Source organism: Bactrocera tryoni, chromosome 3 (assembly GCF_016617805.1).
Source record: "Bactrocera tryoni isolate S06 chromosome 3, CSIRO_BtryS06_freeze2, whole genome shotgun sequence".
Taxonomy (NCBI): Eukaryota; Metazoa; Arthropoda; class Insecta; order Diptera; family Tephritidae; genus Bactrocera; species Bactrocera tryoni.
Window position 1 is genome coordinate 61,358,232 of NC_052501.1, and position 23,009 is coordinate 61,381,240.

The 23,009-nt window shown below is 37.5% G+C and overlaps 1 protein-coding gene across 6 annotated transcripts in view; it reads right to left on the bottom strand.

Annotated features, from left to right (window-relative positions):
- Positions 1–23,009, bottom strand: part of LOC120770074 (mucin-19) — a 387,036-nt gene that overhangs the window by 259,557 nt on the left and 104,470 nt on the right. For all 6 annotated transcript variants that reach the window (XM_040097213.1, XM_040097207.1, XM_040097212.1 and 3 more), the window contains exon 3: positions 17,136–17,198. The gene's annotated coding sequence lies outside the window, so the exon portion shown is untranslated. The remainder of the gene's footprint in view (positions 1–17,135; positions 17,199–23,009) is intronic.

The following is a 23,009-nucleotide window of genomic DNA, read 5'->3' on the forward strand; positions in this document are numbered from 1 at the left end:
CCCTGGAAACTGCAAAGCTAATGAGGTAGCAAAAGAGGCCACCTGTACCGTGCTCACATCGTAGTGGGAACAAGTTGGATCTCCATTATCAACTTGCATTCTAGCACTGAACTTATAGATCTCGCGTGCGATTAGAAGGAGACTTACTGAACTCCTTGCCCTTAGCAGTTGATTTTGGTGCAATCGGAGGAGGGCTTAGTTAAAATTATCCAATAGGCATTTATGCTGTAAGGCTATAAATCCAATCTCCAGTTGTATGGGAAAAGGTGAGGCTAAAACAACTCGGAAGTCATACCTTCGGTGAATAATGAGACCTAGTCGGAACTAAAAGGGGTAACCCTTCCAGAGCACAGAGCATTTTGTATATTCATAACGGTCTTATGATCAATTTTATTGAAGTTCTAAGTTCCACAATGAACCGGCGTTATAAGTTGCCAAAGTGAGATCGACCTTCTAACCTAACCTAACCTTAATTCGGTTTAAATTTGTGCTAAACCATAGATAAATTTCTAAAGTTAAAGGGCATTCCCATGTTTTGACTTTGGAATTTGGCGATCGTTATTTTCATAAACTGATATTTTAAACCACTTTAATTGCGATCCAATGCTCAGTTGCTCAGTTTGTGTGATCACTTCCTCACAGGGCACAGTGAACGTAGTATATCTTCCATTAATTGTTGGCAACTAAAAGCCATTTATAACCTGCGATTCGCGACAACTCGTTTACCGTCGCCCTCAGGTGATTTATCTAGCAAACTTCTGGTCTTCAGGCTGCCAGTCCTTCACTATCAACTCTTTCAATTCACGTCGAACTCTGACTAACCGCCACGCTTTGCATATATTGTTGCCTGACAACAGAGAACGCGCAGCATCAGAAGGCAACTTTTGGTTTTGTTGAGAACCGGTTTTAGACGGCCACCAGACGATGGCAGCGCAATCGCATGCAGTTCTAAATATTAGACTATAAATACTGCTTGTGGGTATGTATATACATATATGCTGCATAGTATGTTGGGATGTGTTCTTCTGTGTCAGCTAGCCGCAAGCCAACCAACGCATTCGAGTTACCGTCGCCGCTAAAGTGACTGCATTACGCTTTAGCGTGCAGCTTCTCCTCCTCCCTTCTTCCTATTGTGATCGCGCTAAGCCCGTTACCCGTTTGAGCCGGCATGCTCGATCGTTAAGAATATGTTAAGTTTTTATTGCTCATTTGGGTATAGACGAGTGTGCTTACTGGTCCATTTAGTTGATTGTTATTGTTGCTTGCATTTTATCTGCTTTTAGAGGCAATTCTTTCCTTTTATTAAATATTTCTCGTATTTGTGGCTGCTGTTTTGTTAGTTCTTTTTTGCAAATTTCTGCAGCTTTTTTGCATAAACTCAACGTATAACTGTTGTTTTTTTCCTCTTGTTGCTTTGTTTGGCGACAATTTTGTTGCGGCTGCGGTTTGGACTCCGGCGCATGTTTCGTTGCTTGCAGTTTCTTATAAGAGCCAGTGGTAGCGTGTCACCAGAGACTTGTAGTTTTGCACGTACGGATGTATGTATGTAAGTATGTTTGTGTGTGCTTCTTCTGCACTTTGTATAATTTAAAGTAGGTTTTTGTGAAAGTGATCAGTGGTCTACGCTAAGCTCCTCAGCCCCGTCAAGCATCGAATAATAAATATTCGTGTATGATTGTTGTATAATTCAAATTGTTATTAAAAAACATATTTTGTAAGGAAAAAATTTAATTAAAATAAATGTTGCATATTATTAAACAAATATTAAAAGCATTTTTTAATAAGTTAATGAGCAGTTTTTTCAAGTTTGCTTATATATATTTTTTCATAGGTGGCAACTCTGTACTGAATTGTATTTGTTTTAAGCTCAATAATTTTCGTTGTGTTCTTTTTTGGTTTCCTCGTTTTTATTTTTTTCGACAGGTGGCAAATCTGTTCCGAATTTTGTTTGCTTCAAACTCAATATTTTGCCATTTGTTTGTGTTTTAGTTTTCTCAGTTAATTTCTCAGGAAACCGTTTGGTTTCCGTGGTTTTTGGGGTGGCAACTCTATTATCAAGTATTTATAATTTAAAAATCTTCTGAGCAGTGTTAGGGAATCTTTTAAAGGGTCAGTAGGGCAATCGTTTTTTAAGTTTTTTTTGTTTTGCATTTTCTGTTCCCTTATACCCTTAGAATTAATGTAGAAACCCACTTTACCATTTGAAGATTTCGAAAAAAGCCCAAAAATAAAAATACCGCTCGACGTTCGGAGCGCTCGGAGTGCACACCTCATACTGTAAACGCGTTTTTCACTAAATAAACTTTTTTTAATCTCGCGGTTATGATTCCGGTCGAACTACTCAACCGATTTGCTTAATTTTTTTTTAATGTCACAAAAGGCCTGGCTATCGTTTCTATTTCATAATTCATAATTTTTTATAATTTATTGACAATGTTATGACAAAATTTATGTAACAAACATGGGAAAAATTAAAAAAAAAATCATTAATTACTTTTTTTATTTATCAACATTTTTTCATGATTCTAGTAGGGACGAAAACCATTCACGTACTTTTTAAGAATAAATTGGGTTTTTGTGTTTCAGATGATCCAGTCCTCCAGTGAAAAAACGCATCTCATTCACCCTGCCATGTCTCCGACAGATGTCATCAAAAAATTCCGAAAAATATTATTTATACATTCCACGATATACCTCATGATATGTGAAAAAATTTCTATTGTAGAATAAAAACTTCTATGAAAAAAATGTCAAAAAAATAGGCCAGATTACCCTACTGACCCCTTAAGGGTATTTTTTGTGCGCAAAATATTAAAATATTTTCTGATAATTTTCAGATATCTGGCAACTAAAGCTAATTTAAAACTTTTCAGAATACTTTAGGAATTGCATATATGGTATATTACAAAATCCTTGTTTATTTTTAGACTTAGCTACCTTATTCCAATAGATATCTCGATTATATAATACTATTTTTTAGCTTACATTACGGAAATCTTTCTCAACCAGAATATCAAATATTGTTAATTTATGGTTTTAAATAGTTGGTAACTCTATTTAAATAAACACTTCTTTTTACCACTTTGATTATAATAACGCAATATATGTTTTGTTTTGAAACTTAAATAATTTTTTTATTTTCTGGTGGCAACTTCATATAATAGTTTTTATATCAGGTTATTACTTCTGTTAAATATATGAAGTAAATATAGTTAATCAAATTAGCTAATTTATTACATTTTAATCAGGATAGTGTGGCAACCTTGTCCACTAAATGAAAAAAAAAAATTTTTTAATTTTTTGCAAAGAATTTATTTAATTAAAAAAAATTAATTTCTATTAAAATATGAATTGAAATAATGGTTCGTAAATTAAATTTTATCAGCATAAAGTTAGATTTTGCGGTAAAAATATATAACGGTTTTATCTTAAAAGTAATACACTAAAATAACATTTAAAAAAATATCGAAAAGTATATCAGTTTAGTTAAAATTATATATATATACTTCAAAATAAGTGGCAACCAATTTTTTTAATTTTTTTGCGCATTTTTTTTTTCAAATTAACAAAGAAAATATATATGGATGTTTATATTATGACGATTAGTTATATTATTTATATAATATGTGGCAACTTCATAAAACAAATTCTTAAAGTAAATAATGCAACTCTGGCAACTCTGCGACAGAAAAATTTTGTTTTGGTTGTTTTTCGCGATTTAAGGCACGATATTGTTGCTACCCAGATTCCATACATATGCATATTACTTTCAGTTAATTGTTTTAAAAATCTAATTAGTTTATATTTTATTTAATTTACTTTGTATCTTTGCTTTCGGTCGCATTCGTTAGTTTATTTTGTTTTTGCAAGCAATTTACCTTTTTGTTTTGGCCTTCGACAAGTCAACTCTGCTTGGTGGTTCGGACGGTTGAAATTAACCTGTTTTCCACTTCCTTTGTTGCTTTGAGCTTAAACGGTGCTTAGTAATATGTTTTATTTATTTTTTTTGAGTTAAAATTCACCTTCATTCGCTTGATTTATTACTGTTATACTACTTTTAGTGCAGTGATTGCACAATTAGCTACAATAAATCTTTGAAGTAAAAGTAAAACTTACTTAATAATACTAAATTTGAATGCAGTCACTTACTTTGAGTCAGAGAAATTTTTCTAATCATGATATGAAATATTTTTGTTGTACATAAACCTTTTTTAGGAATAATCAGCGCCACCTGGGTGTTTGGTAATTGCATTTCGAACATACTAAATAAATTTGAAAGAAATTTTGCCGAAAACAAAACAGAATTGTCTTTGTCATCGTAAGCATGTCAATTATCTAATATATAAAATTCTCGTGTCACGGTGTACAAGAGGACACTTCGGTGAGCAGCTGATTTCACGTTTTGGGTCGGGCGATTGGCCACTAAGATCATATGTTATCACACCGTTAGACTCTCTCCTGTTGGGATATACATATAAAGTCTAAAGTCTATGCGAAGAATCCCGCTTCGATTCAGACCTGGGAGCAAGAGATCAGAATTGTGTATGGATTTACCAAGGTAGTCACTGAAAACGATACACAATGAAATTTACAAATGGGCTGACTGACGAATCGGGGAGCGATTGATGCCTTAAGGACATATAGAATCACCTAGATCATGTGCAAGAGCCCTGAAGAAAAACTCGCATGTTTTTTACTCACATAGTTTCGAATTTATTCAGGACAGTTGTTAGCCTAATGACAGGTCAGAGATTACTGGCATCACATGCGAGCCAGATGACCATCAGTAATGAAGATAAATGAGAAAGTGCTGAGAAGTAAACATGAGAGAAAAACTGGAACACCGCCTATACCTCTGTCCAGCATTATTTAGAACTTGTAACTTGTAGGGACTAGAGAAGCTTCGAAATTAGATATCATGGTTATTAAAGTTCTCAAAAAGGTATGTCGACTACTATAGCTAAAATTAAACTGCGTCTTCATCGAGCATTACTAAGGTCCTGTAGGTCTATGTATGGCGGGACAGCCGGCCAGTATAACCTAACCTAATCTACCAGGCCAGAACTGAGGTAGATTATAAGGAATACTGAATCACGAAAATTGTTGATATCATCTTTTGAGCTCAGTAATTTTATAAGTTCTTCCAGCTTACTAAATTTAATAAAAGTCGTCTTATAGAAAAGAGCTTTTGTCAACTCCTAATTGGTGTCTTAACTTAGTACCACCTCAGTCTTACAACTTATGTTTCCGGTTACGTTGAAGAAGTGTTCACATGATATACTAATCGAATTTTAAAACTGCTAACTTTATTGTTAAGATTTTCGACAGTCTTAGAAAATTTAATTAAATCTAAATCAGCATTTCTTTAACGGTTCTTACCCTGAATCACATTTTTGCATAAAATAGCATTTTTAATATCTCTGCACTATGAATATACATCTATATTTAATTTTCTTCGTTTTGTACTAATACTGCTTAATCGATTTATTTTATATTCATATGCTAAACTAACTTCAGCTAACGGTAAATGTTAATGTTTGCATATTTGCCGAATTTTTATTGATTTGCCAGCAGTTAATGACACCTTTCAATAAAGCTAACGAGTCTTTATTGTCTCTGCAAGAGATTTATTGAAATTACTCAACAACAGTTATATAACTGTCGTTGTACAACAACGTGTGCACACATTTGATATATGGTAAATACAAGAACACATGCAAATGCATTTATAGTGTAGCTATATCTGTATATATATTTCGTTTGTGCAATATATTGATTGCCAAATCATGACTTCGGCAAATTGAGTTTTGAATGAGCACATTAACAGTTTTTAATTACCATAAAATTAATATCTAACACGTCAGTTGCGAAATATTTAGATATGTTAATGAACAAACAATTTTGCTGGCAATAAACCCGTGCATATCAATATTATTGAGCGCAGCATTTAGCACTTGTGTCGCATTTGGGTATTTAATATTTGTTTGGTATCAATTATGTTTTAGTTTGGTAAAACTTTATAAAGAAATTTGCTAAATAAAGGAAAAGGCTAATTATAAGAGAAGATGTAAGTCTGTAAGTGTTTTATAAGATTGAGTAGATACTTCACCGGTGAAATGGCAAGTTCCTAGTTTAAACTTTTGTTATAATACTGTGGGCAAAAAGTAGTAGTAAGTAGTATTTTTTTCCAGGTTTCCAGGCTGGTATGGTATAAGTGTTTGGGATTGGTACAAATTATTCAAAGAGGGTCTATAACGCTTTGACAACGAACCACGTTCAGGACGGCCAGCAATATCAATCGATGATTAACAGTCACAGATCTGTATGTCATCGTTGGTATATCGGATGGATCAGTTAAAACTATTTTAAAAGATCATTTGGCCTAAGAAAAGTGAAAGCATGTTTGCTTCCAGAATCACTAATTTTTTTTTTAAAAGCAGGATCAAGTTAATGCCTGTGAAACAATGCTTACTAGTATATCATGAAATTACCAACATTGCTATTTGGCGGATACAGTGAAGTATTTAGGGCTCATCCTGGATAAGAAGCTTTCATGGTAGCCGAACAAAGAGGAGAGAGCCAAAAAGGCATCGATTGCCCTATACTGCTGTAGAGGAGCTATTGGCAAGAGGTGGGGCCTCTCACCGAAGGAGGTCCTCTGGCTCTATAACACCATAGTTAAGCCCATAATGTTCTATGGAGTCTTTATGTGGTGGAAGGCTTTACAGAAGACCACACTTGCAAAGAAACTCGTGAGCGTTCAACGGGCTGCGCTCATCAGCATATGCGGTGCATTAAGGTCCACCCCCACCCATGGCACGAGCATTGCCCGTGGACATCGGTAGGTGTATGGCGGCAAAAGTGGCTATTAGGCTCAGGGAATCTGCGTTTTTAAAGGAGCGTGTATCTAAACACACAGATATCCTCACAAGCTTTGACTGCATACCGGATCATCTGGATCATGGAGTCGCCATATCGAACTCTGGCGGCTCCTTCTTATATCGACGAGGGAGTTATGGGTGGGAAGAAGCCGTTGGGGGAGAGGGGTAGTAAGCTTCTTTACGGATGGGTCAAAGATTGTGGGGAAGGTTGGTAGAGGGGTTTACTGTCGGGAGCTCTCCATCAAATCTAGTTTCAGACTTCCAGACTATTGCAGTGTCTTCCAGGTTGAGGTTGCAGCCATCAGCAGATTTGCTGCTCCAGAGAGTGTCCACCTTCAGAGAAGTGACCATTCTCTCACATAGCAGAGCGGCGACACTAGCATTGAACTCATTGACAGTGCATTCAGGGTTGGTCGAAGAGTGTCTGACGTTATTGTCTCTGGCGGCGAGAGTATTTATTATAAGACTTTTATGGGAGCCGGGCTACAGCGGAATCGCAGGTAACTGCAAAGCTGATGAGCTAGCAAGAAAAGGCACCTTAGAATCGCTATCCGTAGAATGGGAACGGGTCGGTGCTCCTGCATCCTCTTGTGTTTTACTACTGGATATCTGGGCCTCGCGGATGCTTGGTCAACGCTGGGAAACTATCCGGTTCTAGCGCGGTTGCAAAAGCCTTTTGGCCCATGATAATTGGCAGGAGATCTCTTTGCCCTCTGTAAGGCTAGCCTCTCATTAGTGGTGGGGCTCTTGACGGGACACTGCCCTATTGTCATACATGCTGTAAGACTGGGAATCTTATCGGACGCCGTATGCAGAAGCTGCTTGGAAGAAGATGCTGTAGAAACTCGCCAGCACTTCCTTCTTGACTGTCCCGCGTTTGGGAGATCAAGACTTAGACAATTGAGGCACATACCTTCAGACATCCCACCGAACTGGCGGGTGTAGAAATTAAGCGCCTTTGCAAATTTGTATTGGCTACTAAGCGTTTTGCCGATCTGTAAGTCCGAACACGGGAGTTCTATTTTTCAATGGCTTCACAAAAGACTACATCTATCCTAACCTAACATAACATTGCTATCGATTGCTATCAAAACAAAATTTATTTATTTACTAAGTTTGAAAATGAACGAAATAATTAATTTTAAGTACCCTTTAGGTAATATAAGAAGTTAGGTAAAAACTTATAAAATTTAGAAATAGTGTATCGTCTCTTAAGACTCAAGCTCTGAATATATGTATGGGTCATTTCTAGAAGCAGAGAGACTAGATGTGGATAAACTCTCAGTATAAGAAGATTTAACGATCTGAAGAAGTATGCTGCTTACAAACTATTCGATTATCATGCCTTGGTTAAGCCAAATATAAAACAATTTTAGCCTATATGTAAAGAGTTATTCTAGAAGTCGAGCGACTCGCTCTGTTGACGAAAAAGAAGTAAGCTCTATAAGTCTCTCATTATTCCTGCCCTTTATACGGCGCAGAAAGTTGAACGATGACGAACCGACATGGGAAAGCACTTGGAGCATTTGAGAAAACTTTTTTACGCAGGAATTTTGAAGCGATGAATATCGAAGAAGATATCACCACGAACTGTATGTAATTATAAACACTCCAGCTACATGGATATATTTAAGTACATATATGTTAGTAAATCCAACGAATGCGCTCGTTAAGCCATCTCATTCACATGGAAGATGATGCCCCATCTAAAATCTTCTTCGAGTCGAGTACCATGGGTGGACAATGGAAGCAAGGTCGCCCGAACCTCCGATGGAAGGACTGGAGTGCATAGCAAACTGTCTGCTATTGGGATGTAGAACAGAAGTGACGCCGCGAAAGATAGAGTCAACTGGCGAAGTGCCAAAAAAGAAGAAGAATGAGTGCCAACACGATATCGAATTTTCTTTTCGACAGTCGTCTGAAATTTGTTTCGTGCTATTATGCGCTTGAATATCCTGTAACTAATGGTAAACAAGTCACTTATAGTACTTCAAAAATAGAATGAGTCAGTCCTTGCCTTCATTTACTCCCAAGTGACTATCCGTTATAATTTTCAAATTTTTCAACTTTTAGAAGTTTGTTTGAATTTTTCACTAACTTTAAATGTGCCTAACTCTAACACAATTATTTTAAATAACGCATAAATCAATAAAGTTTAATCTTGAACCCACGTTCGCGTTAAAGAATGGCCCAATTCGAATTATTGTTTTATATAAAAATGTGGGTTTGTATGCTCTTGTATAGTATATCTGTTCCATACTAGTAATCGCCAACCCACTCGAAAAAATTCACTATCAAACCTAACCCATCGCCCAATTGCAAATTGAGCCAGTCAAACTGGATAAAAAGAAAAAAAACTAGAAGCATATAGCAAACGAAACAATTAAAAATATTTTGCAAAAATCAAGCGCTTTAGCAGCTTCAGGCAGACGTAACCACTTATCACATGGTGGGCCACGCACAACCGGCTTTTTGCAAAGCTGCGCGATCAACCGAGATGACAACAAATATCGCATGAGCACGCGCTCTGGCTCTCACTAAGTCGCGCGAAGAGAATGGCTATCACATCAGTGCTCTGAGTTGGTCTATATCGCACTCTCAACGCGCTCATCTGTCAACTTACAAGATTTGGAGTATCTGTTTTTTTTTCATCAATGCGAGTATCTTCTGCAACTTTAGCTTTAATTTCTTTTCAAAAGTGCGATCCGTGGTTGTCAATTCGACTCATCTTTGCTTGAGAGCACTTCTTTTCAAAAATGCCATCTTTAAACTTATTACGATTCCTCCTTATATGATTTCATCTGACCGTGTGCCTGTTTTCTCCACTATCTGCCTTCTTTCTTCACGAGCAGTTTCCACATGCTGCAGACACCAAACAACGATCAGCGATCAGTACGCGGTTGTCGATCTGTCATTTACATATAATATGTCTCTTCAATGTTTACGTGTCTGTGTTTTTAAAACGCTGGTGAACCAGTTTGCCGCGCAGCCCTCAGCTTCGCGAGCAGCATTCTTTACCTTCAGCGCACAGTCACTGTCGCTATGAGCCCCGTTTAGGTGTGCTTACCTTTGTTGTGTATTTTTGCTTTATTCTTGCCGGTCTTAGGCTGGTTATTCCAGTTGGATGCTTTGTTATTCTTTTGTAGATAGTCTACAGGTTTTGTTTTTGTTATTCATTTGCCTTACACGGAATTTCTTGTTGTCTTTTTGAGTACGGTTTTGTGCTCATTCTTGTCTTGTTGTTACTTCACCTGAGATACATACATACATAGAGATATAGTGCCCAACAGCATTCAGTTCAATTTCTTATAAGCCGGTCTTCATTGAAAGCGTCGACGGCGGATCAGCTCAAGCTGGTGTGTAAGTTTCATTAATCTTTTTGATAGCAGTGGGAGCAGCAAGTGCTCAGCTTTTTCTCCTCTCTTTCTCTATGAAGAGAGTACAAATATATGAGCTATTAAACTGTTCCCACTTTACCATACAATAATGAAATTTTATGCGGAAAGCGCTCAAATTGAGTGAGTTATATTAATGTGTATATACGAGTATTAATCAGGGATGAATGTGGAAGATACTGTTAGCACTTTTGGTTTTGCTGGTGGTGTTGTTGAGATTTTTTATGTATTTTTAAGTGTGGTGTATAATTTGGTGGTGAGAGTTTCACCTAAGTTATTGTAGCATTTACTGAGGCTGACGATTAAAAAAGTGCCCTAACTCCAAATAAAAACTTCGTTAAGTCCAGGGGTACTTTTCTGATTAGTGGTAACATTTTATTCGCCTTGCACTCGATAATTCACTGAAGAATGTATTAATTTGGGTTTGACAAAGACCTCTTTGCCAGCCAAATTTAAGATAAATTTTATGTCATTTATAATTGCTCTCGTTCCAAGAGGCTCCTGCCCCCCCTCGGGGGGCAATCGGTCATACATTTTGACCGAAGCTCCTTCCTTCTTTCTTAGGCAAAGCCCTACAAGACACATAGTGCATTTTAGTCGCCTTCTACGACTAACATGTCTTAGCGCGCTAGGCTGCTTACACGCTGTTAGGAAAGATCGAAGATCCTATAAAATATATACACGGTGTGTTCCAAAGTAAACAGGACTTAAAGAAAAAAAAACAAAAGAAATGGTTTTTTCGACAAAATCAATTTATTTTATTCAAAATAGTCTCCTTCTGCTTTAATGCAGTTTTTTGCACGTTCCAAATCATGTCGAACGAGTGTTTTAGCTCGTTGACCGGTATGGTAGCCAGTATGCCGGTGCAAGCCTTTTGAATGGCTTCTACGTCTGCATAACCCTTTCCTTTCATGGCCAAATGCATTTTTCTGAAAAGGAATAAATCGCACGGTGTCATATGAGATGAATACGCGGAGTAGTTAATGGTTAAAATGTGATTTTTGGTCAAATAATCGGTCACAAGATGTCCTTCGAATGTTGAATTCTGAGCAATTTTTGGTCGTCAGTCAATTTGTGCGGAACAAACCGTGCACACACTTTTCGTAAGCCCAAATGTTCGGTCAAAATGCGATAAACCGATGTTTTGGAGATGTTCAATTTCATCTCCATGAATTTTAATAATGATTTCGGCTAATTTTTTATGAACAGTTTCGTTGGAATTTCTTTTGATCACGGATTTTGATTGGCCCACATGTTGATCGTCATTTCGTGCGCTCTGTTACGGGCTAGGCAATCATCGCCATAAACTTGTTTCATCAATTGAAACGTTTCCGTAAAAGTTTTACCAATTTTAAAACAAAATTTAATGCTGGTTCTTTCTACGAAGCTAATTTTCGCACCGATACCACAAACATACTGACACTTAAAACGCAATAACTTCACTTGCAATCTATGAAATGTCGTGAAATTTTCGCTGGATCGATAAAGATAGCAGATTCTAATGCACCAGTCGAGATATACATACATAGAGGAATGGCAGATTTTATGGTATATATATAAGTGATCAGCATGGCGAGGTGAGTCGCTTTAGGTGCGTACTTCATTCTATCTGCATCGATATGAAATTTTGCACTCACCCTTTTCTGCTTAAGAAGCTAATCATTGGTTAGAAACGCCGAAGGCGGATCACTATAACATACAGCTGCCAGACGATCTTGTATGGAAAACTTTTTCATTTTACCTTCACCAAATTTGGCATGCTTTCTGCAAGCGTTATGATATGAAGATTGGGAATAATCGGCTCCGGACTAACGAAGTTGAAATGAGATCTTCATTATCATGGAGCTCTAAATGGAAGTTGTTTTGTACCTACTTGACAGGCCTATCAATGACATTATTACGCTCTTTGAACTCCTTATAAAAGAACAATATCGTTAAGTTTTGAAGGCGAGGTGAACTCAATATTATCTCTTCCCCTTATTAAATGTCTAGCTTTGGCAACATTTTTTTCCTGACGATTTTGTCCATATGCCGGTTTACACGTTAGAGTAAATATTACCAATATTACCAATATTAACAAGCTTAGAAAATGTTAGGTCTCAGTGCAATCGCTAAGAAAGTAAAATGTTTGGAAAAGCACGTTTCAAGATTTTTTCCCAGCTGCCGTTAGTACCTTCTCCATTAAATGTTCAAGTAATGCCATGCTTTAAAATAATTTAAATCGAAGTACTCTGACCAATTTCACATCTGTAGCATACATTTCCCCACAAAATTTAATCGAATCTTATAGCATACATTTTGGCGCGTAAAATGTTTGCAAATTTTTGAATTGCTAAAACGTACCGACCAATGTTATTTCGTATAAAACAAGTCGAATTAATATGTATGGATATGTATGTAAGTGAAGCTGAGAAAGTGCTAGGTAAAAATGTCGAATTTGTTCCGTCGTCGCGCCGACCGTATGAGTAACAGCTATTGCACTAATTAAAAAGCACGACAAAGGATGCAACTATTAAAATGCGAAGGCACACCCGCGCGTAAAACTGAAAGCTCAACAATTAATGTGTGTGTGTGCATTTCGGTTGTGGAAGTGGTGAGTAACAAAATTATTATAAAAGCCAATGTCAACGGCTACAATTGCATATGTCAACACACGAGGCGCCACGCTGCTGTGCACCGCATCACCACAACACACCACACAACATAACGATGCACTTCAAAGCACTTTGTATGGCTGCTCAACCGTTTGGCATACGCTTCGGTGAGGGCAACTACACGGCCAGGCTGGCAGACAGTCCACCGACCAGTCAGTTGGCCACAAACTAACCTTCAACGCGGCGACTAAACACTCAAAGCTTGCCAAAAGTAAAAAACTAAAAACAACAACATAGTTGACATAAAAAATATAAAGAAATGTGAATTTTTGCCACAAAATGAAATAGGAAGACGAAAAGCATAAAATGAAGCCAAAAATCCGACAAATGTTTGCAAAATATGGCGACATCGTGATGGTGAAATTTGGAATGGTTGGTAGTGCAGGTATTAGGTAGCACGAGGGGAGCTCAGCGACATGTAAGCGCTGTCGTAAATTGAGGTACAGTAGGTTATTTGAGTATTGCGCAAGGGTTTTTGTAAGAAAAGGATCGTACATATCGGATAGGATATTGGAAATAGACAGAGCTTCAATTTTTACTCATATGAACTCGGACCCTTTCAATCTTACATCATAGTTCAAGTGCACATAGTTCAGTTGGATTTACTTATCGAACCATGAATTGAAGGAACTTTTTTGATTTCACATATCGTTCTAATTTACACAAGACTTACAAAAAAATGTCATTATCCGTATCTTTCTTCTAAACGCGTACGAGCACTTTCTCTTTTCTAGTTGCTGTATGACTGATATCCACAATAATAGAGCCTACAAGTTCATTCAGTCGAACTATATTCACTAAACATATTTTCCAGCTGAAGATTTCCCAAGTTTTTCCAGGAGAGTCTCTCTAGATTCTCGGGCAACTGGAGCTCTCCGTCTGCAATGAGAGGTGGTTTGACTCCAAGTACGCCATTCACTGGGAAAGAGTCGGTGAAGGTGTTGATGGATCTGCTGTAAATGGCGGGCACAGCGTGTTTGAGAACAAGCGGGAAAGACCGAAAAGATAGCGACTTCCTTACTTACTCAAGATTAGGTACTTTTATAACGCTAGAATAGTATCTTACAATATTTATGATGCTGTGGGACTTTTCCTTTGCTTGACGGATGCTGGAATTATAAATACAGTTCTGGACGACATTAAAACTATAAAGCAAACTGTATGGGGATCTTATTTGGGGCAGACCAAAATTCCAATTTGCTTTTTCATAACCACAGCTTCAGCTTAGGGAACTTAGGCAAGTTCCCTGTGATATCAAAAACTCGAAATTATGGATCTGCACTCTTATGTGTCGCCAATTTCTTGATATAATTTGAACTCCATGTTCGATTCTGGAAAGTTCACCGAGATAGCCAAAGGTCTTGAAAAGCGGAACAGATATGAAAGAAGTCTTTTTCTTAATAACTGGCCGGATCACATGAAGAACTTTGCTAAAGGCAATAGGTCTCTGGATCTTATGAAATCTAGTAATGCCGAGGGATATCTTGTTTCGGCGGAAATACAAAATAACCAATTTCGATCCGTCCAATTCGTTCACCGACACTTGATATGGACACAGGAATTATTTTCCTAGAATCGAAGTTCTCTGCAATTCCGTTTGTACTTGGTATCCATGCTAGTCTCTGAATTCTTTGCGATCTATTGATGCAGAGGAAAATATTTTTTCGGCGCAAGTATAAAGAAAGTTGGCTTTATCCAGGCATTTTAATCGGTAAAGGGGTTACAGTCACCTAAATTGGACAATGACACAGTCAATGCGTTGAAATCTAATCTGAAGCTAAAAGAGTTTAAGAATCGAAAAAAATGTGTTACTTCTAAGCAAGCAAGAAATAAGCATCATCTAAATACAAAAGTGCCGATCTGAGGCCACCTTTTATTGGAACAACCGAACGAGTTTCAGAATAAACCAAATAGAAATAAGCGCTGCAGAGACTAAATCTTTAAATTTCGCTGAAAAATTGTCTAAGGGCTTTAGTATCTTTATTTCAAGTACATATCGCTCTAATTGCTGGCTTAGTTCTCAAAAAGGAGTTCAAATATTTTTGTTTTTTGCTATGTATTCACACTGTACTACATAAATAACCCCACCAACGCTGCTGAATGCCCACATACATAAATTTATATGCACATGTGACCAAACACCGTAGGCGCATATGTAAATAAATACCAACCAGCGAGTATACTTTTGAGTCAGGCAGCTCCATCAGTGGAGCGTGAATGTCAGTAAGTCTCGAGTTTTGTCAGGAGCGAAAATATTCTGTGTCAAAAAAAGCAAGAACCGTGTAAAATAAAAATAATTAAATAACAACAACAAAGCAATGTAAATAGAAAATACGTGGCTATGCGCCTGAAAGGCGGCAACGCTTGCAAAAAAACGCATTTGTGCCACTCTTCTTCACGTGTCCACCTGCTAGTGTGCATTAAATGCCGACGAACTCTTCAAAATTTCATAACTTGATTTAACGCGACGCTTTCGCTTGACTCTCTTTGCGCGCGTCGCGGGGTTGTTGGCGCGTAATGGAACAACAAACAGTTTCTTTTTTGCTTTTTTCTGCGTTTGCTTTGTTGTTTTTGTGGGCAGATTTCTGTCGGTTGTTGAAATTTTTGTGTCCACTTTGCTACGGCTACGCGCCGCAGACCGACCGCGTTTCATACGGCCAGACTTTGTTTACCGTTTACTGTTTGTGGGAGTTACTACTATTTTTGTTGTTGTTGTTGAGGATGGTGTTGCGCGCAACATACTGTTGACCAGCGCTTTGCTTCCCCCTTTCGAGTGATATGTTTGCTGGCCGTCGATTTTGTCGCATATTCGTTCGTCATATTTCAGCTCGACGCTCACTAGCTGGCCAGTCCCGCATTTTTTTCCTCCCAAAAGCTTCGCTTTCGCTTTGCATTTCGTTTTGACTCCATTTTTCGAGTTCATGTGGCATTTTTGTTATTGTTTGCTCGCCATTCGCTTGTACTGTTTTTGTTTTTACTAATATTTTGTGTTGTTTTTGTTGATTCTTGGCGCCGTAAGCGATTTTTGGCGACCTCTATAAATACGCAAATACACCCACACTCGGTTACATGCACACCCTCCCACTCACACACTCATACAGGCACGTAGAAAGCTATTCATTTAGCATGAATGGTTTGTTTGCTTTGCTGTTGTCGTTATTGTTTTTGTTGTTGTGGTTTGTTCTTTGGTTACGGTAATCGAATTTCAAATTATTGCTTGCGGCTCCAGCGACATCTACTGTGACCGTTGTCGCTGTTGAACTTTTTTCAGCCGCCTATTTGAACGCGCTTCGTTCGCTTTCCGTTGGAAATTCGAAACTTTTTTGTTCCAAACGGTTTTGTTTTGTTTGTTTTGTTGTTGACAATTTATCAGCTATTTTTAGTATGGTAAAACAAAGTGTTCCGCCAAAGCTAGCAGGGATCAGGGATGATTTTTCAGTAGATCAATACATGTTTTCCTTCCTCTTTGAAGTTTTCTTCGAAAAGGGTTGGAGAGATTGTTTCGGAATTCAATTCAATTTATAAACACAAATATATCGAATGTCAAAAGCTGTGGTCTAAACAGTTCTGAGGATAATATATGAAAAGGTGAGGATTTTTTCGGTAATTATTTAGCTTCACCGCCCGATGGCGCCAACATCGTATATAGTTTTACTAATCTACTATATATGTATATATTTTGACATCTCTCAAAATTCAGTCGTATGACGTCTTAGTTTCTTATGGAACCGGGCGTGTTAAGTGATCTTAGAAAAATTGGAAAAAGCGTAATATCGGTGATTCCATTTTTATTAATGAGAGGAATAAGAACTTTCTTTAAGAGTATAAAAAATAAAAAGGCTAAGAGACAAAGTTCATGGGAAAGATGTGTCAATGACGATGACAAGAGTGACAAGTTCCTTGCTGAATATCCTACGTCTGTTCTTGTGAATTGTTGGTGTTTTGAGATTAAGCTTCTGAGAGATACACACAACTCTCATCCTTCTGTATAAAATATCAGCATAATATTACAGATCCTCAAAATACTTTTTATGTGGTATATCAGTACTTAGAAACCTAAATCAACCCACAGTTTCCATATCGAAATAAATCCACCGAGTATAATCGAAAAGTATAACTGCAAATATCGTGCTCACTATATTAAAATCTAGAGCCTTCTTCGGCTTTCCCCGATATTAGAACTTCGCTTAATAGATATCACTTACATGAATAGCAGCAGAGTTCCAGGATTAAACTCGATCACTTTGAGGTGTGAGGTAAGCTCAGTGCTGCAAAGAGAAGAAAAAGTATGGTCGAATTACATGTTCATAGTTAGGAACTTTTACTAAGGATAATTCGATTTATAATATTATCTATAAACTATTCGGGTCTGATTGAAATAATGCAATTGGCTCCGAGATTGATCTACACCAAAGTTGTTTAATGCTCTTAATAATTAAGTTGAGAATTTACAATGTCTCAACAGATCATAGGACGCTAATCTATCATCCAAATCAGACACACTCAAATGATAAGAATCCATCTGCCTAAGGTGGAAATATTCAGGAAGCCTATGTTTTTATACCCTGAACAGGGTATATTAAGCTTGCCACGAAGTTTGTAACACCCAGAAGGAAGCGTCGGAGACCCTATAAAGTATATACATAAATGATCAGTATGTTGAGCTGAGTCGATTTAGCCATGCCCGTCTGTCTGTCCGCCTGTCTGTATATATACGAACTAGTTCCTTGCAAACTTCATTTTCTCTCAAGCTCTCTCTCTTTTCTCTCTTCAAGAAGCTGCTCATTTGTCGGAACTGCTGATATCAGACCACTATAACATATAGCTGCCATACAAACTGAACCATCGGAATCAAGTTCTTGTGTGGAAAACTTTCACATTTGACTGTGTATCTTCACAAAAGCTGGCACAGGTTATTTTCTAAGATAATAATGTAATATACGAAGAAATTGCTCAGATCGGCTTACTATAGCATATAGCTGCTATACAAACTGAACGGTAGGAATCTAGTTCTGGTATGGAAAACTTTTGCATTTGACAAGATATATTCACGAAATTTGGTACAGATTATTTTCTAAAGCAATTATGTTACCTCCGAAGAAATTGTTCAGATCGGTTAACTAGAGCTTATAGCTGCCATACAAACTGAATGATCGGAATCAAATGCTTGCATAAGAAACACATAGTTACTAAAAAAATGCACCTGTAAAGGGTGTTGACGGATTATGACTTCCCAGCAAGTAGTAGTGAGAAGAAAAACCCTTTGACTTAGTGATCTCTCATTTAATCTCTTGAAATCTAGTTACTTTGAGAGCAATCATATTAAAAGAGTTTGCTAGACCAAAAGTACAGAATTATGATGGAGATGGTTGTGAAATGTTCAAATTGTGGTTAGGATGAGAAAAGTATGGCAGAAGGTTGGGGAATCACTAATAATCATAAATTTAAAATGACATGAGCTTGAGTGACTTAAATGAAAGACTGGATGTTTGAGAGAGCTCTTAACTTTATTAAGGACAATTAAGTTCAGAAATGTAATCGAAACTGTCTTGGGAAACATAATATCTAATCAAAAACAAGCTTTTCTTTTCATCTTGGGAAAATATTGGTTGTTATTAGTTTCCAAAATAGAGACTTGAGAAAAGTAAGCGACACATTGTCTACAAGTTACCAAAGAAAGTTGTGTGCATGAGTGGCGTAAGAGAATTTGTATTTGATCTATTGACATTTTTAATAAAAAAAATCACTTCATTCAGTTCAAAAATGGAATCTAAATCAAAATGAATGACTTGAACCAAAAATATTTTCGTAATTAAACTGCAATAATAATTATTGTGCATGCAAATGTCGCACACGGACGGACATGAGTAAATGGAATGTCTCGTCAGCGATGACACTTAGTTATAAACAAACACACAGACAAACTTAGATGTATTTCATCCAAGTAAAGACTTTTCATAGTTCTGTCAGCAAATGCTTCGCAGTCATTCTCTCTCACGACAAATGCAATTGTAGTGAAATAAATAAGTTTATGTATGCATAACTGTTGGTGTGAGCAAATAAAAATATATATTTTACTGTGTTGACTGCTGTCACTGTTGTTGTAGCTATCCTGCTCCTGTCAGTTCATTCTTGTTTGCCGCTTTTGCGCTGATTGCCTTCACGGCACTATGTAAAAATAGAGGAAGCACAACAAAAGAAGCGAGTAAGGACGCTACGAACCGCGTGGAACCGAATTGAAATCGCCGGCTGTTCTAGCAGAAGATCTAGGAGACTTGAAAGGGCTACTGTAGGGATCTTTTTCTTTTTACTGCTTTGAAATTCTCGACGATTTTGTCTGTTTGGCAAATCGTAAGACAGCATAGTGCTCTTCTCAACGAACTCAGCTATCGGGGAAGAAACCCTTGCTGGTATGTCTCTTCCTAAACGTCTGAATAATACAAAAATAGACGATGGACATGCATGAATTCAAATAATACAGTCCGTGAGGTAAGAAATGATATGAAGACTAGATGTTATTATCATTGCAAGGGTTAAAATGATTGGCGCATGGCTTGTAAGGAGTTTCGAAAAAATCAAAAACTTAATTGATGTGTCCTGGTTCCAAAAGAGACCCAGGGAAACCCGACAGACCTATGGACGAAAATAAATATACATAAACCAAGGGTATATTGATAGACATGAGATTCAGTAGTCCCAAGGGCTGATACTTCTACCAGGAATTGATAACTGGTTGGTTTAATAGATCAAAGAAAGTACAGATCGAATGCTGGATATAAGAACCCAATGAAATTAAAAATATTAAAAAATGATATGAATTGATGACCAATCTGAATAGATGGCCAGGTGAGTAGATGGTGCGATGAGTTGATGGATACACGGACTGGTCGTTGGACTCAAAAACGGATAGATCGATAGTTAGATCAATGATGTTATTAAAAATAAGGAAGATAATTTGATGACCGGACGGTGGAATGGAAATAGATAATGACATGCGAATGTATATTAGACGAACCGATGATTATGAATTTTAAGTCTAATTGAGAGGCGACAGTTCCATTAGTGGGGAGATAGCAGGACCCATGGAAAAAAGTCTGACGGAAATTAAGTAATGAATACTAAGTTCAATGGCAAGGGCCAATTAATAGGAGGGTAGATGGAACGATTAATGGTCGGACTCATAAATGGTGTAGACAGATAGTTGAATAAATTGATAAGCGGGCCTGTAGATGAACCACCGAAGTAAATAATAAGTCCAATTAGTAGACTCATGAGAGAACTGATATAAAAATTTGGAATGGAAATTAAGTGGTGAATAGTAAGTCCAATGGCATACTAAAGTAATAAAGGAGGTAGAAAAAAATGCATATACCGTTTATTTTCATTTTGTACAGGTTTTTACATCAATTTCGCCATTTTTACCAAATTGTCTCTTGTTTTGTTAGAGAAACTCGTCAGAACTATAAAATCCTTTATGCAACAAACTCTGCACGGGTATAGAAAATATGAAAAAGCTTCAAGTGAAACTACAAATATGCAACAACAAATGCAATTTCCATTACCAGCAAACCGAAAAAGGGTGCAGCGCTCAATTGTCAGCGTGTCCTCGCCACGTTCGCTGCAATAGTTGTTTGGCTCGTTGTTCGTTCCTTTTGTTGTTGTTGCCGCTATAGTTTATGTTGCTCTTTTGCAGATATTAAAAACGTATAAATTTCATTGTTTTTTCCGGCTAGCACGCCAGCTAGCTCTCGCTCACTAACTTTGTAGCTGCGGCTGTCACTTTTTGCCCTGTATACGAGTATGTGCATGTGTGCGCGTGTGTTTGTATGGCTTTTAAAAGAAATGCAAAATATTTTATTGTGCTGACAACTAGAAAACCCATTAAAATACCAGAAATAACCGGGAAAAAATATAAACTGAAGAAAAAAATGAAAACAGTTAGCTGCAAGGAGGGCAAAGAGAAGCAGGGCGGCAGGACAAGATAATTGCGCAGGCGGAGCGACTGTGCATTGTTTGGCCAAAAGGGGTCAAAGGCAATAAAATATAAAAATCGCTATATAAGCAGAAGAGCAAATACAAGCGCGCAACTGAAATATTAATAAGCGCTTTTGCTATGTGTGTCTGTGTATGGCCAACGCCTGACACGCCGCGTGACACTGCGCTGTTGACAAAGTCCACACAAGCTACACTCTCTTCCATCTTTAGGGGTACATTTAAATGGCGTCATTCGCCTTAATATGGGTGTGTATGTAGCGCCTGAGTGTAGGCAACGCGCTGGCGTTTGCGATGACGTGGGTGTTTAGGTTAGCTTCGAGCGAGCGTGGTATCATTTGTCAGCGCATTAAAGCACAAAACCGCACAACAAAGTCGAAAGTGGCGATAGTGGCGTCAGCGCTTGCATGTCGTTCGGACATTAAAGCGAAAATACGACCACTTAAAGAATGTTAACTACGATTAGACATTAGATGCATAAACAATAAAAAGTTATATTACTTGTCAAGACTATCATCGCAAATGTCAAATAAACTATAAGTGCAAATAATTTTCTTCTTGGTCGAGTGTGTGAATTTATTGAGAACTTATAGAGTTAATTTTACTGAAGGTATCGACGAGTGAATGGAAATACGCAAGGCCTGATTAATATTATAGAGTAAAAGTCAAAAATAAAAATATTAAAAAGAATGTGGGTTATCATATTATTGACTTATAAGTGATTCCAGTCGAGCAAGTATTCCCTGTATAGCTTCCTCGTTAAAAATCAGCTATTTTCCGTTCCTTAAAAACCGGTATATTTGGACTCCCAATCACTCCGTTTCTTCTTTAGCACTGCAACCGTGGTCGGACTGGGCCAAAAACACAAACTGCATCAGTTGCCTTTACCTTTGTGTGGTCTCGCGCTTGGTCATTGATTTTGGAAACGAATGATTTTCTCACTGAAGCATCATCTTCTATGCATATGAAATAGCCTAACCAGAGTATTCATTGGATTTTATACGCTTAACTATATCCATGTCGTGGTAGAGGTAATAGTTCGTGGTTCGTGAATATTCATCGTTCACGCAGACGGCACAAATGACCATGCGTAGGGCAGAAGACGCACAAAAAGGTATCACCCTGTCTAAAACATGTTGTTGTTGTTATTATAGCGGCAGAAATTTGTCGACTTAACAGTCCTTGGCCGGATAAGAACCGGGCTCAGTTTCAGTTACGTAGACTCGATTGTTTTGGGAACTGCCTGTCTAAAACCTCGTCTGGTATCGTATGGCTTGGAGAAGTCCTTTTTAATTTTGACGGAGCAAATGGGTTATATACATATAGTATATTTAGTAAAAACTCCCTCAAACATCAAATTCTTATAAAAAAGCTTTGTGTTAGTCTAGATATTTGTTACTCGGAACAAATCCGATCTTATGTCTGAAACGAATTCAAAAATCTCAACAAAAGTTCATCGGCCAAATACTAACGTGATCAAAGAAGTCTATTATTCCGAATATATTATCACAGAGCACAGCAAACTATCCAAGCAAATTATTGCCTGAGCTCAGTCTCAAGCTTAACCGTCCACAGCCGCATAGAGATTATACTATTTTAATATTGCAGTGGCAATCACACTCAGGCAGACAGTTCACCCACAAAGAAAATTAAGTTTTTCCAACGCTTTGCAATACGCTACTTACCACATGCCGAATTTCTTAGCATTTGTTGCAAGTGGACGGCCACGAACGCCTCTGACGATGTTACGCCCACAAAAGTGACTGCCACTTCGGTTGCATGCCACTGCGGTGGTTCAGCCCCGATTGGCATTACCTGACTTTCGCTTAGCCACTTTACTCTAAAGTTTATTTCACTAGTTTCTGCTACTACTTCACCTTTCTCCTCTTAGGCAAAAAATTAAAGCCATTCGCTACGGTTCGCTGACTTCATTTGCCAGTCTGCAATTTAACTCTTCATTTGCGGATTCCATTTCGGTGCGGAAAAAGAGAATTTCTTTGCATTTCACCTGCAATTGTGGCCACTGAAAGAATGCTTTAACACTTTAAGTGCTGTTGTTGCAATTTTTGCTGTGCAAATTTTGCTGA